Source organism: Apodemus sylvaticus, chromosome 5 (genome assembly GCF_947179515.1).
Source record: "Apodemus sylvaticus chromosome 5, mApoSyl1.1, whole genome shotgun sequence".
NCBI classification, from domain to species: domain Eukaryota; kingdom Metazoa; phylum Chordata; class Mammalia; order Rodentia; family Muridae; genus Apodemus; species Apodemus sylvaticus.
In genome coordinates this window covers 111267384-111282609 of record NC_067476.1, presented here as the reverse complement: position 1 = coordinate 111282609, position 15226 = coordinate 111267384, and the positions used below count along the sequence as shown (strand labels likewise).

At 46.2% G+C, this 15226-nt stretch overlaps 1 long non-coding RNA gene across 1 annotated transcript; it reads left to right on the top strand.

The window, feature by feature from the left end:
- Positions 1-621: 621 nt before the first annotated feature.
- On the top strand, positions 622-14637 carry LOC127685892 (uncharacterized). The gene is made up of 4 exons (XR_007977941.1): positions 622-799; positions 7946-8072; positions 14311-14445; positions 14535-14637. It is a non-coding gene; the product is annotated as an uncharacterized LOC127685892 (long non-coding RNA).
- The last annotated feature ends 589 nt before the right edge of the window (positions 14638-15226 follow it).

Genomic DNA, 15226 nt, shown 5'->3' with positions numbered 1-15226 from the left:
AGTTCAAGTGACTGATTTTATCTTCGGCTTAGAGAATGGATGGGGGGCAGTGGGGGCTGTGGAAATTCATTCACATTTTGCCAGGTGTAGGAAGGAGAAATGAAAGTCCTGAGGGGCTTCCTGTGCTAGGCACAGTGGGGTTGATTTTACTCTTAGAAAACCAAGCCAGAAAGACATTAAGTGCACAGAAGCAGCTTTGTGGCCTGTTATCCAAAGAGACAGGATCAGGCCAAAGATAGCATGGCTTCTACCTATCCACCAGCTCATCTCTCTGACCAGTTCCGGAGTCTGTGGGTTCCAAAGCTCTTACAGATCTGGCTTGAACCGCTTCTGAGCATTTTGTAATTTCCCTTGATTTCACAACTTCCCTGGTAAGTGTTCCTTCTCCAAACTCAGATATACCAAATTCTTAGAAAATGAAGAATAAATGACTGAGCCCCTCCCACCATGTTTGTCCTGAGGGCAGTCGCCATGTTCAAAGTCTGGGGTGGCCTGGTGTGGAAGGAAGAAATCAACCATGAATTCCCACAAACTGGGGATCTTTCCCCAGGTCCCCCCGCACCCCCCCCCGGGGCCCCACAGAGCTTCTGAATTTGAACAAGTATTACAAGTCCACCTATGCATGGGGCAGAATGGATTGCCACGCTGCTGTGTGAGCTTCAAATCCAAGCCTAGGGCTTTTCTCATGGGTGGCCAGAGACTGCTGCCAGAGAGCTCACTTCGAGGGCCTGCCACAGCTCCCAGGATCCCGCCTTACAGCTTTGGCCACTTTCCCTAAACTGTTCCAGTTCAAATCCAGGTCTGGATCTTTAACCCAACTCCCCTGTCCTGCTTGGTTCTCTTGTCTTTCCTGTGCAACATTTCCTCTCCATGGCATCTCTGGGCCTAGAAACCCAAGTTGCAAACACCAATCTGGTCTTTTATTCCCTCATGGGCTCCTCTCCTTGCTTCTTCCATTCCCATTATCTTTCTAGATTTCTCAGGTGCCAGGGTGACAACTGTTGTGAGCTCTGCTCCTGCCTATCCCTATTCTGCTCCAGAACCTTCTATAGCTCCAAGCAATCTTCTATATCTGACTTATATATGCTTTCGCACAACTTTCCTTCTCTTCTCTTCTCTTCTCTTCTCTTCTCTTCTCTTCTCTTCTCTTCTCTTCTCTTCTCTTCCCTTCCCTTCCCTTCCCTTCCCTTCCCTTCCCTCCCCTCCCCTCCCCTCCCCTCCCCTCCCCTCCCCTCCCCCTCCCCCCTCCTCCTCCCCCTCCCCTCACCTCTCCTCTCCTCTCTTCTCTTTTCTTTTCCTGCCAGTTGAGTCTCTCCAGAGGTAAGACCCTCCTAAGAATCACCAGCTAAAGTGCAAACTGAAGGGTTCTTTGGAAAGTCTGTTGGATGGTGTTTTGCTGGGGCAAACACGTGAAGGAATGTTTCCTTAAAGTGGACAGAGGTGTGAAAGACTAAGGCAGACAAGTGAAGGAACGTTTTGCTGAAGCAGACACAGGAAGGAGGATGATCTACTAAAGCAAGCATGTGAAAGGACATGGGATGAAGGATTCTTTGCTAATAACACACATGTATTGGTCTGCCTTACATTGTGTAGTTGAGTTCCACTTGTAGGGACTCTGCAAACTTGGGCTGATTGGATGCACGTGCTGAGGCAAGGCGTGTGGAGGACACGCGATGTTTGGAGGGTATAAATAGGACTCCACAGAGAGCCTGAGACAGAGCGTGGCTTGCTGGTACAGCTGGCTGTGCAACGCTGTGGGTCTCTTGTCTTCACTGATCTTTGCTTTCCTGAGAGAGGCACACTTTTCTTGGTGTCCCTCCTGCTGATTTGAGCCAAGACTGAGGCCTGGCTGTCTCTGCTAGGTCATGTAACGGAGGCTGCTAACCCAACTCTACCAGACTGGTCTGCTGGTGTATGTATCTCTTAAGAGTTTGCAAGTGGATCTAGCTGTCACTGCCTGCTAACCTATGAACTGAACTGCTAACGTCCAGGCAACACAGACAGGGCTTGCTCCAAAGAACCTTTCTTAGCAGGTCTACTTCACGATGCACCTCCCCCACAGCCCCCTTTTCAACTTCCTCTGGTAGGTAGTAGGACTAAAAGGAGGTTAAAGGGTTTAGGAACCATCATTAAAAGTAAGGTTAGAAAAATTTAAAGTTACCATCAGCTCTAAATGTTTTGAGTCTAAAATCTTGAACTAAGGCCTTGCCACTTCATTTTAAAGCCTTTTCTGGGCCCTTGAGTCACCCATGGCTTAGGCATTTCATTTCTGACTCTCCTCCTCTGCTGAACTCATCCGGTGACTGACAACCCTGCAGACCTTGCTCTAGACCCCCCTCCTCCTGTAAACTGCCAAACCTCTTTTACTACAGACTTTAAAGTAGAAGCCACTCTCTCTGTTCTTTATGCTGTTTTGTCACATCAGTGTCAAGTCTTTGAAGCTTTAAAGGCCTGGACAGAATTCTGGGATCTGCCTCTGAGTTCACACAGAAATTCTGCCAAGGCCAAGGATCTTGGCAGGAAGGAATCCGCCTCTTCTCTGGGCTTGTTCATGATCGATTATGTATGCTGCGGCCTTGTTTGTCACAGCTTACGTGCCTTTGAGGCCTCAGTGGGTCCTTCATGAACTAACCCCCTTACCCCCACTGCAACACACAATAACTCACAGTTTGAGGGTCCTGATGGAAGAAGCGGCAAGCTGAGGACCATGAAGAACATTATTGACAGGACGGAAACTGGTGCCCCACACCAGCTGGTCCCACTTGGAATACTTTTTTCCACTCTGGTGTAGCTACTCACATAAAACTAATGGATTTGCTCTTACCCCCAAGTTTTCTAGGTGGGTTTTAGCTGCAGAGATGGAAATTTATGTTCCCCAAAGGAGAGAAACTGTGAGATTGTAAAATGTCATTGCAGTCTTGGTTCCTGGGGTCAACCGTATTCATTCACTGCAGTCGTGGGAAAATTCTCACTTCTTTCTTCTGGGCAGCTCAGCAAGGCTGTGAAAGAGGCCTGAGATGTTGTGACTCATGTCTGGGTGGCTGAGGGCTGTCAACAGTTGGGTCAGATGTCATATAGTTTGCATTTTTGATAGGAAGAAGGGACTCAAAACTCGAGGTTGGATAAGAGAGAATGGAATCATGGGATGCTACAGAGGTGACTCTACAAAGAGCCTTGCAAATGAGTTCTGGGAGAGAGAGAAACCAGTCTTTCTGCAAGCCTGAATAGCTGGAGTCATAATTCTGTGGATGGTGACAATTATGGACATGTCCTCTGTGCATTTGTCTTCATGTGACGTTTAGTTCTTTAATCTCCCCCCACGTTAAACTCTTGGTCACTAGCTATTAAGAGGTGACAGACTCAATGGAAGGAAGTTACATCAGTGGAGCTGTGTCCCTAAAGAGGACACTGTCACCCCTGTCTCTTTTTCTCTTTGTTTCCTGGCCACATGGAGTGAGCAGCTCTGTTTCACCCTGTGACACCCCACCTCCCCCAACCATGCTGTTCTACCTCAGCACAGGCACCAAAACAGGGGGGCCAAATGGGCATGGAGGGACATTTTGAGCCAGAACAAACTTCTCCTCCTTATATGTGGCCCCACTCCCAGGTATTTTGTCACAGCTATGGCAATGCTAATTACCCTCCCCACAGTACCCACATCACAAATGCAATTGGAACTGGCCCTAGAGAAAGCTCTGGCTCAAAGGAAAGTCAGTTTCCAGGAAAGCATGTCTGTCTCTGGGGCATGTAGTGAGATGGGAGAAAATGGAAGGGACTGGTATTGTGAAGGCCAAAAAGAGGTGTGAATGGAAAAGAGAGGTTCTTTGATCATTTGGGGAAAGAGACCCAGGCCCTGCCTGAGGCACTGCTTCCCTGTGGATACCAGGGGGAAGCTAGAGTATCTTCTGACCACAAAACAAAAAGGCCTCTAATTTGGGAGCAGGAGTGTGATTTTAACTATTTCAAATTAACAATGGGATTGAAACATCGCTCTATGCCATTGACTACTTGAAGGAAATATATTTTCAGGTGATTTTTGCATAGCTCTAGAACTCCACTTCTATGCCTAGGGATGGCACATTTCAAAGTTCCCTTGTGGAATGCATTTGATCATACATATTTCAGATGTAAGGAAGATCTGGCTGGTTGACATTCAGGAACTAAGGGCATTTTGACTGATTGATTGATAGATTGATTGATTGATGATTGATTGATTGATTGAGTGATTGGCTAAAGATGACCTTGAACTCCTGATTTCCTACCTCCAGCTACTAGTTGCTGGTCAAGACATGAGCAACTATATCTGGCCCAAGAAATTCTAGCAGAGTTCAAGTCCCAAGTTTGAGGCCAATTATGGGCTCTCTTCAGAATGTGTTTTCATTTTTTGAAGGCTAAAGAAGTAGACTGATTTTTTTAAAAGCTCTCTGTATCTCCTTCCTCCCTGATTCTTCTGTGTGTGAGTACATGCATGTTTGGTTTTGAGGAATCTTTTCTGGTCTCTCTTTATGCACAGGCAATAGCTATTTGCCCAGACATGGTATCTCGGCTTGGAGAAGCTGGGAGAACATACAAATGCCCTCTAAAGGAAGTATTTAGTTTCTCTCTTGGACGGGTCCTGGTGCACAGGAGCATGGGAATTTTCTTTTTCAGCATCTGTAAATAGAGCCATGAATATGAGGAAAAGAGCAGCTCTTCCAGCTGCTAGGTCCTCTCTGCTGACATATCCAGAGCCCCTTGATGGAAATGCATACAATGCTCCTTGGGACTGGCCACTTAGCTGAACATTTTACCTACTGACTAGGCTCACGAATGAATCAGCAGAGACAACCTAGAGCCTGTCTCTCCCAAAGACTTCTGAACACCATCTCTGAGTAATTATATGGACTGCCCTCCTTTGATGGTGGCAACTGAATCCAATTTGGGAATGCTGCTATCTAGGATACAATTTTGAGAAACAAAGGAAATGTTGCTGGACACATAACTGGGATCCCATTCTACAGACCTATAAAGTTCTGTCCTGGGAGAGGTGGGGAATGCAGACATGGAGGGAAGGAGACGGGAGCTGAGGGGTTGGAGGGAGCGATGCTATTGCCAAAATAAATTCCAGATAATGCTCCCAGGCCCTAGGGTAACACTGCCTATGAGCTTTCTGCAAGGCCCTAGCGACAACCATTCCTCTGTCTGATACAGGGAAACAAATCATACAGAAAGCCCAGACTCATTATTTCTGAGTTTAAACCAGACTTAAAGAAAAGATGAAAAAGTAGTGTCCTTGTCATGTCAGTAACTTTTGGGGAATTGTGTCCCCAGTTTATGCAATGCTGGGGCCTTTAATCATACACCTTTAGCGGGTCCTCATGAGTCTCACAGGGAAGCAGTCCAACAACTTCATGGGATCTCCTCTGCGACCCCATGCAGACAATATACTTTCATTCTGTATTCTGAGAAGTCTTTCCCTCCAACCCCTCTCATCTACAACTGGAATTAAGCAAACAGTCACTTGTTGGGGGGGGGGGAAGCTTTTAAATAGATTACTACTCTAGATTAAGGCACAATGTGAGCCTTCTAGCTTGCCTTGGGCTACCAGTTAAAGGCCTTGTATAATGAATTGAGAAGCTAGGTGGACTAAATAAGGGTCCTGCCTGCATGTGACAGTGAAGAATGAGCCCTCACAGCCTCTCAGCAGCTGCCGTCATTGTTCCCACAGCCCTTGAAGCTGATTCTGAAATGAGCTCCGATTTCTGCACGAATCCATAAATTACGAGAGGAGCCGTGAGTTTTCCCTATTAATGTCAGGCTGCTCGTTTGACTTGTAGCTTCTGGCCTTCACACATCGTATTAATGTGTTATTTATTGGAACATTGTAATAAATAAAGATTTGTTTACTTTTATACTCCATGATAAATGTTGGGTGCTATGAAATATTATTCTTAGCAAGGCCTGCCAGGAAAAATTTGCCCTCAGTGTGTTGCTGAGCTGAGACTAGAAGTAGCAACTTACGCAAAATTGCCAATCATCTAATAGTGCGTTTTCCTCCCATCTTTATGAACACTTGTGTTTTAGTCACTGTATTTTGAGACTATGGATGCCATGGCATAGCTGAACAAGACATAGGGCTTCCATTCCTTTCTTCTCTCTGTTAATGATATTTTAAGAAGGATGGCAAGACTTAGGACACGCAATGGAAGATTTAAAGAACCCACACTTACTTAGCCTTTGCAAAAGACACAGAAGAAGGGAGCTGGCTGTTTTTGCTTGCTTAATCTCACTGCCACATCTGTTCCTTCCTTGGAGCCTGCTTCTTCCATATTCTGGCCTTGGGTACTCAACAGCCACTGGATTCTTGGGATTTCCATTGGTAGACAGCAATTGTTGGACTAGCTGGGTCATACAGCTTGTAAGCCATTCTAATAAATCTGTTTCTTTCTTTCTTTCTTTCTTTCTTTCTTTCTTTCTTTCTTTCTTTCTTTCTTTCTTTCTTTCTTTCTTTCTTTCCTTCTTTCTTTCTTTCTTTCTTTCTTTCTATCTTTCTATCTTTCTTTCTATCTATCTATCTATCTATCTATCTATCATCTATCTATCTACCTATTATCTATCTATCATCTACCTATTATCTATCTATCTATCTATCTATCTATCTATCTATCTATCTATCATCTACCTATTATCTATCTATCTATCTATCTATCTGTCTATCTATCTATCTACCTATTATCTATCTATCAAACTATCTATCTATCTGAATCTACACATATATAGATATAGATATACACATAGATACAAATATAGGTGTAAAGTTGCCTTGGTTATGGTGTCTATATTAGTCAAGGTTCTCTAGAGAAACACAACTGATAGAATGAATGAATGGCTGTATGTACATAGACATGTATATATATGCAGATGTATATAGAGATATAGATATAGAGATTGATGGGTTGATTCATTTATTCTATCAGTTGTGCTCCTCTAGAGAACCCTGATTAAAAATAATTTTAAAAAATTAATTAGGGGCACATAGTTGTTGAGGGTTGAGTCCAGGACCATCATTATGGGGAGCATGACAGGCAGGCAAGCAGGCATGGCACTGGAGCATTAGCTGAGATCTTTCATCTGATCCACAAACAGAAGGCAGAGACAGTTAATTGGGCCTGGCATGGGCTTTTAAACCCTCAAAGTCTACCCCAGTGACCTACTTCTTCCAACAAGGCCACACCTCCTAATCCTTCCCAAACAGTTTCACTGACTGGGAACCAAGCATTCAAATATATGAGCACAGGACATATATTTGAATGGGGTCCATTCTCATTCAGACCCCACAAACCACAGCTGGGTGGCTGTGTCCATCTCCAGCTTACTCACACGGTTGTGTCAGGCCTTAGTCTTTCATGATATGCAGTCTCACTGCCTCCAGGGTGAGCAAGCCACAGGAGAAAGAGAAAGTACCCTGGAGACAGAAGCTTGTCTATCTTTGGTTATTTAATCTTGGAAGTGATACTCCATCACGTCTGCTGTATTTATTGTTTGAAGCAAGTCAGACTCAGGCTTAAGAGTCAGATTTCATAAGAGTGAGTCCCAGGATACAAGGGGACCTGGAGTTAGAATTCATTTCCAAAGCTCTGTTTCCAACTTCTCTGCAGTGACTCCTATACTGCCCAGAGTTCTGTCCTTAATAAAAATTTCCCTTCGCTGGTGTCTGAGTATGGGCCCTTGCCTTACCAAAGCTGTGTCTCCTAGGCAAATAGAGGGAAAGCAAAGAGAGATTTCCTTGTTAACCTATGAGACTCATGCAAAACTGCCTGAGAAGACAAGTGTTACACAGTGCCTGGGGACCATGCAGGCGATAGTGAGGATGATGTTGATGTCGACAGTCTATTCAATTTCCTTCCTTTTGAACCTATGCATACGAATATATAACACTGTATATGGTCTGTTTTTCCTATTGTAGTGTAGAGCCTTCCATGCTGCAGATGGACCTGAGGCCTCCCTGTCTTCCAGAATGGGAAAGAGTTCACAACAATTATCCACTTGTTCAAATGTCTATACAGTTCTAAAGAACCACGCCTGATGGAAAGGTATATGTATAGTCTGAAATATTCGTTTACAGCCAAACTGTCGTCTCATCTTTTCTAGAAGTTGAATGAGATGTATCATGATGGAAACCTCTCCCTGACGATAGGCCAGTCTTTTCATACAGTTGACCGTTAGTGTTGATCATATGAACCTAAATTCTGAGTTTGGAGAACTATGGGGTGATAATAGAATCCAAAACAGGGAAGGACGGGAGGGTTGAGGAAGAAGGCTGGGCTGAAGTTTTGAAACAGGGGAACTTATCTGTCTCACCCTCTCTGTTCCTCAGAGCAGTATCTGACTGCCTCCACATGTCCCTCTATACCCCCCCCCCTTTGTCCACCTTGTCCACCCCGGGGTCAAGGCCAGAGAGGGAGCAGCCAGCTGAGAAAGAAGAAGATCATTCTATTTTATTATGGACTCTCTCTCTCTCTCTCTCTCTCTCTCTCTCTCTCTCTCTCTCTCTCTCAATGGGAAACATACTTCTAGTTTGAATTTTAACCTTTCCCCTGAGCTAATGAGGTGGTGTTTTCTATAGCTGAAGCTCTGTCTGGCTGGGTGCTCACAGAAGCAGTTGCTCCTGCGTAGTCTGCTGTGTGGCTGAGCTGAGCTGAGGCAGAGGATTGGGGTGGTGTTGCACGCATTAAGGGCATGCTCAATTTCCCATATCTTCAGTGTAGAACTGCTTTATTGCTACATTGTCAGTCGAAGCCTCTGTGTACGCCTGGAGGCGTTTTCTCCTTCATGAGAAAATGCTGGTGATGTTGATGGATTTCAGAATGTTGATATTCAGGGGCGCTTATAAACAAAGTCATTAAACTATTCTGAACGCACAATGTGTGCCAAGTAGGTTCTAGGTGTCAGGACACAGCAGTTGATAAACACATTATTCCTAGCCTTGTATCACTGGGTCTCTGCAGAAGAAATGCTGTTTTCAAAGAAGCCCAATGATGCAGTGAGAGCCCACCAGGGTCTGATCTGACTCCACCCTTCCTTTTCCCCTGGTCCTTACCTTAGGCTGCACACAACCTCAGGGATATTAGAGCAGAGCAGAGGCTATGAAGCAGCCTTGACTGTGCCTGTGAATTAGGATGATGTTCTGGCCTACTGAAAGTCAAGCTGAATGTTCCCATCCAGTTTTACTCATTTTTTGGTGATCTGAGACTGCTTGGGCAGTGTGCCTGAATCTGAAGGTTAAAGCCAGTGGGTGTCTGCATGAAAAAAAAAAACATCTAAGTTAGCAGGCTAAGAGCTGGTCCATGGAGCCATTAGGCAGCTGAATGAAGCCTTTTTGTGACAGCTGTAGTTCTGGGTCTTTCTCAGTGGGCAAAGAGGGGAATGTTCTTCCGCATCATCTCTGGTTAAGATTGGGCATGAGGACCACCAAAGGTCCTCTGAACTCCCCCATGCACCAGCGGGCACTAATGGACTCAACAAGCATGCTTAGATGTAGCAAGATTAGTATCACATTTTACATAAGATGAACCCATCTATGTAAACAGAGGAGTGGGAGGAGGATGGAGAAAGAGGTAAGTGGCTTGTAAGAAGTCTCGGGGGATAAAGGCACGTGCCACTGAGACTGACGGTCTAGATCCCACACGGTGGGAAGAGAGGACTGACTTTAAAACTCCTCTGACGTCACTGCATGCCCTGGCAATGCCCCCTGGCCCCAATAAAATACACCAAAGATTAATTTCCTCTTTGCATACACTAAGAAATATCTTGAAAAACATACACTTTGCAATCGTGTTTTAGACATAACTGCACAAAGGGACACAGGGACAGATGGTGTCTTTCTTAACTCTCTTGTGGTTATAGAAACTCCTGTGGCCGGGGAGCTGTTTAACTGGCTCAGAGATGATCATCATCTTGCCTGAACTCCCTCCGCAAAGTTCTTGCTGTTTTCTAGAAAGAAAAGATGGGGTTGATTTGGCTAGACATTGGTGGTTCCCTTAGCCAGTTCTTCAGGGAATGGGGACTCTGACCAAACACTAAAGGTTGATATGGTTTAGAGAAGGAAAGGTTTTATTTGGCTTACTCTTGGAGGTCACATTCTATGGTTGAAGGAAGTCAGGCCTGGAACTCAAGGCTGGAGCCTGTGGAGGAAGGCAGCTTGCCCAATTGTTCTCTGGTTTGTTAATAGGCTCATGCTTAGATAGCTTTCTTATACCGCCTAGGACTCCCTGTCTAGGGAGTGCGCTGCCCACAGTTGGCAGACTCCCACAGACACGCCCACAGCTCAATCTGACCTAGGTAATTTCTCAATCAAGGCTTCCCTCTCAGATATTTCTGGGCTGGGTGAGTGAGAGTTAATGTTAACGAGGACAGAGTCTACAAGATCAACTGCGTTCTTTACCTTTTATGGAAACTGCAGTTACAAGGCTCTGATATGAATAATTTAACCCTTTGTGCAAAAGAAATCCAGACATGGGTTGTGGTTGGCCCTCTGGCCAGCTACTTTCCAGCTCATATCCTGGACGTCCTTTCTTGTGACCTCACCCAGCTGCAAGGGAGATAGCTCATGTGTGAACTATTCGGAGATCATTCTTTATCCACCCAAAAGTAAAGGGCATGATCAGCAGGGACAAAGGGGAGAGCTGTGGGGTAAGTAGCTGTCTGAATTTGGGCTATGTCTGGTAGGCTGTTACTGGTTTCTAGATGGAGCCCAGCATTTGACAATTAAATCACACTTTAAGATCAGTTAGTGGCCTTACACACCCCAGAGACCTGGAGACAAGGTGTGAAAGGCCTTGCTGGGGGTGCTCAGAGGAGGCCTGTTCGCCCCAAATGCCATTAGAGCAGACAGGGAATCCTCACCCTAAAGATTAACCCTCTTATCGAATAAAAAAATTAAAAAAGAAAAAAAAAAGAATGGCATGACTATTAAAAAAAAAAAAAGATTAACCCTCTGTGGCGCCTTCCTGTCCACTGTTCTCTGGGCTCCTAGCTTTTGCTCAGCGAGCCCCTTCCCCCTGGGCAGCCGCTTGACAACCCATGACTGGATGTTATCTTGGTGAGGGCTGCATAGCTTTTCTAGCTCATTTCCTATTTATGAAAGATCAGGGGACCTCCAGTTTTAGAGGGAAATATTTTTAAAACTTGAAGTGAAATTCGCACATAAAACTAACCACTACACAGGAACAAGGCAGTAGAACTTAGAACTGGCCCCCTGTACACAAGCACCCCTGCCTAGTTCAAACACATTTTCAAAAGGAAACTCCAGGTCCATTAAGCCCTATGCTTCCTATTTCTGCCTCCTTTCGGTATGCACTTTCTATCTGCATCCATGGCCTATTCTGGGTGTCCCATGTAAATGAAGTGATGCCCAGTATGTTCTTTGTGTCTGGCTTCTGTCACCTAGCATGAGGGGTTTTTTAAATATATATATATAGGTTCTCCCATACTGACACAAGTATGGACACATCACTCCCTTTTTGTGGCTGGATAATATTCTAGTGTACGGCTGACGTGTTTCAGTTCACCGCCTCTTTGACATGTCATTTCTCACAGAGTGGAGCCAGTTCCTCAGCTGTGTGGTTCCAGGCAGCTCCACATAGCCACAGTCCCACCTGGCTCTCACAAGACGTGAGCCAAGACTTCCTGTATCTCTTCTGTTCTTTCTCCTTGGGAGTTGCCAATACTTGAGCCCACAGCCTTGTGTGAGGTAGACAACCGCCTACTGTGGAGTTACACCCTGGCCTTTTTTTGTGTATTTGATTTTGCAACAAGGTCTCTTTAAGCTGCCACGGTTGGCCTGCTACTCACTCTGTAGCCCAGGCAGGCTCTGAACTTGATCCTCCTGCCTCAACCTCCAACAAAGGTAAGATTGTAGGCTTATTCACCAGGCCTCACTGTTTCTTTTCTTACCTCTTATATTATTGGTGTGGATTTGAGTCCAGAGGGCACCTGCTAAGATTTCCAGGTCCTTGTATCCCAGCACAGAAAACTGGACCAGGTACACACAGGCAGGGACTGACTTACTGACTTTTTTTTTTTTTCAAGATGGAAAGACACTCTGGGAAAAATAGCAGGTTACTGAGGCTGGGCAGCAAGGCAGGGGTTATAAATGCCCTGCTCTCCAGCTGCATAGCCCTTACTATGGCTACTATGTGGCACTGCCTCCTCCCACAGTGTGTGGCACTTCTGGAATATTCTGTTTTGTAACATGTGTTACCCATGGAGTAACACCCATGGAGTTTGAAGTCCTGTTTCACTTTTAGTCAGAGCTCTATTGCCATGAAGCGATATCAGAATCACAGCAACCGTTTAACTGGGGCTTCTGCACAGCTTCAGAGGTTTAGTCCGTTATCATGGTGGGGCGCATGACGGCATGCAGGCAGACACGGTGCTGGAGGGGCTGAGAGGTCTACATCCAGATCCTTAGGCAGCAGGAAAAAGAGAGAGCCAGTGGGTCTGGGTTGGACCTTTCAAATCTCGAAGCCCACCCCCAGTGACACACTTTCTCCAACAAGGCCACAGCTCTTCGTCCTTTCAAATAGTGCCGCTCCCTGGTGAACAAGCATTTAGATCTATGAGACTCTAGAGACCATTTTTATTCAAACCACTACTTGCTCTGACAACCCATAATCTTAATGCTTCCCTCCACCTCTCTCCCACCCCTTACCTCTCTCCAGCCTCTTACCTGTCTCCAGCCTCTTACCTCTCTCCAGCCTCTTACCTCTCTCTTGATTTTTTTTAATAAAACCTCTCCCTTCTGGGAGTGGGGGGGCTAGGAAAGGGGAAATCATTTGAAATGTAAATAAAAAATATATCGAATAAAAAAAAAGAAAGAAAAAAAAAGAAATTGTGCATGTGTGTGCCAGGGTGGTAGTTGTGGTGGTGCATGCTATGGTACATGCAGAGGACAGAGGACAACTTTAGTAGTCAGTTCTCTCCTCTCACCAGGTGAGTCCTAGGAGTGGAGCTCATCAGGTTTAGCCGCAAGTGCCTGTACTCACTGAGCCTTCTTGGCAGCCCTCTCTCCATCTCTTTCTGTGTTGCTTGGGGCTTTGGGCCAGCCTCATCTCACCTGGGAATGCAAAGTTGGCTGTTGGCAAGGCTCTGATGTCCACATTCTGTTCCTTCCCTGATGGTAACAATCGCACTCACTTCAGAACAGCAGTCACAGCAAAGCAACGCAGAATTCTTTACTCTTCCTGGAAAACAAAAAGCTGCCAGTTTAGCGTGTCTCACCCCACGGCACAGCGCTGCCACGGAATAAAAGAAAAGAGTGTTTCAGAGTCGGAGAGTACCCAGACCACTACCCTCCCTCGAGCCAGCAGCAACGAGTGAGGCACTACTACCATGTGCCAGGCATTGTGAACGATCGGTGTAGGAGAGAGCTATTATCCAGAGCTGGTGGAAATAGCCCTGGGTCCACACCCAACAGCCCTGCTCAGAAAGTCCTGTTCGGATTTAGTTTGCATAGAAACGAAATCTCACTCTGGCTGCTTTCATTCAGTCATCCAGCCACAAACAAAAGGTCACCCGTGGGAGTCTGTGTGGGCGGGATGGGATTTTCCCTCTAGGTCCTCCCAGCTATGTGATGGGAAGGGGGTGGTGAAGACCTGCTGTAAAGGGAGAGAGCTCTTTAAGGCCAAGGATCAAAGGACTGCAGAAGAGTAGGGGGAAAGTCTATAGAGGGAGGATTTGGGTGTCAGGGCTTCAAGACTAAGCAGGGGTTTCTTGGAGGAGGGAATATAAGAAACATTGATGGGGGAGGGGAGAGTTCAGGTAAGGACGGCACTTTTGAGACCCTCCAAGGAGGCTGCATGAACAAGGCAGCTCAGGGAGCGGAAAGGAGCCCCCAGCGCCTCATCAGCTTAACCTTAGCGCATCCATTACAACGAGCAGCTGCCCTCATGGGAGTTGAGTCCTTGAGTCAGCACAAGCAAGATGTAAATGTGCTTTGGGTCAAGAGGTGACTAGGTTCCTGCCTAGCCAGAGGCCAGAGCAGTCTCTCCCTGGGTGGGTGGGGGGGGGGGAGAGGCTCACTCTTTGCTAGGCCGGTGCTGCTCTGTGCTGCTGTGTTCTGTGTTCTGGGTGGTGGGACTGTGTCCCTCCACCTGTGATCCATACAGAACACGGGATTACGGATTACCTCTTCCATAGCGTTCTGCATCATATGTAATGGAAAGGCACTGATGGGCACCCCCGGTCCCCGGGCCATAGCCAATCCTGCTGGTTAGGAATAGATAGATCTTCTTTTTATCCTGCTTAACTGAAAGCCCTATTATATCTCAGCCCAGAGACAAGGCTACATTTGCAGCTAGGAGAGACCACGAGACCTATGCCTGTACATGGAGAAGCTTACCTGGTAGCAGCTTCGGAAAAGCTCCACAGCAGTGGGGAAAGGAGTGGGTGTTACATACGACACAGGTAATTTTCTTTTCTTTTTTCTTTTTTTCCTTTTTTTTTTTTTTTTTTTTTTTTTGGTCCTCACTCACTTTCATCCTCTTTCCTAATAGGGTGACTGCAGAACCTTACCTCCTCCTACTGTCAAGATGAAGAATTTAGATTTTCTGGCTGGAGTTTCAGCAGCCATTTTGGTCTGTGGAGTCATCTGGGGAAAGGCAAGTTCCAGATGGTAGATCAGAAAGACCAGTGACTGATCGTATCCTAGTGATAGCCCGGGGCTGTCCCACCACCCACACGGCCAATGCCAGGCTTCTCTCTAACTTAAGTCATCACTGCTTTTGTTCAGTCCTGGGCAGGCTGACCCAATACTAGGTGGTTTGGAATGAGAGGCAGGGGCGGAGGCAGGAAGGGGAGGCACCCAGGAAGGTGCTACTAGATGAAAATCTTACACATCTACAATAAAGACCTGCATTTGCTGGTACTGACTAAGGGACCTCCTTCCCAACCGCTAGTCTGAACCCCCTCCTTTAATCCCACCAAATGCAATGAGGGCATTCATGGGAGTGTGCCTTTTCACAATTTACACTTCCTGGGGGCACGAGATCTCAGGACAGGCTCGTCTTCAAGGTCACTAGGTTAGGAGCCCAGTTCCAAACTCTAGTCTCTTGGATTCAGGGACAACTCCTTCTGCCTCCACCCTACCTACACTCAAGATGCTGTGCAGATGTCGAAGCCAGAGAGTGGTCTCCTCAGAGCTGTGGCTTGGGGTCCCTGCAAAGGCAGTGGAGGCCGGGGTGGGAGG